Genomic DNA, 2,666 nt, shown 5'->3' with positions numbered 1-2,666 from the left:
TTTGGCGGTCGATGGCAGGTGATCGGGGCTAAGCAGGTGCTTGGGCCGGACGATCAAGGAGGCCGTGTGAAGTCAAAGATGATCCTAGCTATACACGTGGAGGTCAAGCAAAGCATGAAACAGAGGATAAAGACTGTGTGTTGACAAACTCAAGCGAAAAGGATACCGGTGCAAGTGATAAGGCGACCCATGAGATCGGGAGTGGGAGAGACTTGTCAGTGGTCAGGATCGCAAGACAGAGTACACGTGTCGATATCAGAGCGCTTGCTTAAGGTGTAAGCAAGTGATGAGTCACGCTTTGAGAAGCGTGCTGAGGGTTTTACTGTTGGGTTTCAAAATCGTGGTAGGACTGGAGGAGTATGTGGCACTATCGCGAAGCTTGCGACGAGGCGAAACTAAGTTATAAAGGCGCTATGGTCGTTCGATAGATGAAGAATAAATAGATCAAAATACCCTCAGTGGTAGATAGGAGTGTACCACAAGAGAGATATTTTGGTAACAAGCTAGGAAATTTTGGGATCAAGTTTTCTAGCCTATAAATAGAGGGGTAGAGCTATAAGAGAGTTTGAACCAGCCACTTGAGCCTCTTATACCACCTATTTAAGAGCCTAGTGCTAAGGTTTTATAGCAGATGAATGATGAATGCTTAGCCTATATAATAGGTATGAGTAATGAGAGAAAAATCTTTGTAATTTGTTTAAAATAGGGCCGACCTTTTTAGTAATGAAGTTTATGTTATTGCATATGCTTAAATACCCCTTATTCTAGTTTTCCTCTATTGGTTTCCCTTTTTTTTTTGCAAGTTTTCGATCTCGGTTGCGATTTTTGTTTTCATACTTGAGCTGAATTTTTTCACTTTGTTGGAGTTAATCTTCTAGTTGCTAGAGACATAAAATTCACGTATAAAAGTACATAATTAAGTATTAAATTTCTTTGTCTTTAATCCATCAACTTGGAGATTTTCTTGACCCAGTGTTCATCTCCTTGAATTTTTTGTGTTTCTCCTAAAGATCCAATTTTTGTGTGGGGTTGAATCATAGATTGGTTTGCTATGTAACCTAGGGTTTGATTTTAACTATTAGACCCACCTTTTGTTGAATTTTCAAATTTAGTTTTTGAGTCGAAACTTTCGGGTTGAGCCTGAATTTCTGATGCGTTACTCTTTTTTAATTTTTTAGATGCATTCGGTGAATAAAAAATAATCTATCTATTTTGCAAGAAATTATAGACGCCTATTTATCTCATTAGTCACTATCTCATCCTACAAATAGTGGATTCTTACTTCGATTTGCTATAAGTTGGAGCATTTTTTGTTAACAAGAATTTCACCTGCATGCCTTATATTAACACATTGGATGGAGCCATATACTGTGGATGCTCTGACACATCGAAGATTAAAAAAGTATGGGAAGATACTATATGAATGCGTGAATATAGTGATATAAATATGTACGTACTTCTAGGTGTTACACTGAGATTTCTTAAAAACGGGAGGTCCGTCTTCGAGCGCAGCATAACCTGCAGGAAGACGATCGAGGTAAATGTTCAGAGCTCGATCGCAAACATGGTTAAGAAAAACCATGCACATGCACATGTGCCTGGCTGGAGCTAGACGACGACGACGACGACGACGACGGCTATCTCTTGCGATTCCTCTGTGACGTAAGTCGTAACAAATCTTGGACGTTACCTTACCTCGAGATAGAGGCGCGGATCGTCGTAAAGCAGAAACAAATTAAGACAAGTTGTTCTGCACCGTGACGCTGCAAGCGTGAAACCTAAGGATCCGGCCGGAGACCATACTAGGGTTATTTTCAAGTGGCGGCAGCGATAATCGCCTTAATCTATCAACACCGTTAAATAAACATATCTAGATGCATAGGATGCATGCAAGGCGATTGTGAGGTGCCGTTAATATACCGATTACACCTTTAATTCGTGGCAAAATTGGCCACATGACACTCTAAATTTGAGTCGTCTAGCAAAAAAAGAAAGAGAGAAAAAGCTTCAAACTTACAGCACCATTTATTTATTTTAACTAAACAGCACCATTTTTTTAACTAAATTGCACCAATATGCACGCAACAATTGTCACCAAAAATAATGTTTACTAAGCATTAGACCCTAGTTATCTCTATTAGTACAGCCTTTCAACTTCTTCTAGTTATATGATCAGAACAAGGTGCATCATGAATGGAAATAATACTGAAACTATTTATTAAAAAGATTGGTCAATGAGTCAGCGACTGTGGGAGACAACATCTCCCATAAAATAGAGTTATGTTATGAAATGGGTTTTAAAAAATTTGATGCACAAAATGCTAGTTGTATAGGACTTGCACTTTTCAACTACTAATTTGATATGACAGTAAATTAAACGGCGTGACAATTACGCACACACTTTCATTACTATGGCCGATCAAGTTGACAAACTAGAGACATAAGGCCACTAACAATGCTTCCTACATGGTCAATGTCTTGCGTATTTAATACACGTCCATATAGGATTAGAGCTGATGTGAGAATAAGAGATGTTTGGCATAACTGCAGCTCTAAATTTCACCATGATTTTAGATCATGTACCAAACACTTCAGCCCTATCAAATTTCGAAGCACCCAATTTTATAGAGCAGATCAGATTTTAGTTTATTTTGGTGGAGCAGTAA

This window comes from Phragmites australis, chromosome 11 (assembly GCF_958298935.1).
Source record: "Phragmites australis chromosome 11, lpPhrAust1.1, whole genome shotgun sequence".
NCBI lineage: Eukaryota > Viridiplantae > Streptophyta > Magnoliopsida > Poales > Poaceae > Phragmites > Phragmites australis.
Note: the sequence above shows the minus strand (reverse complement) of the source record.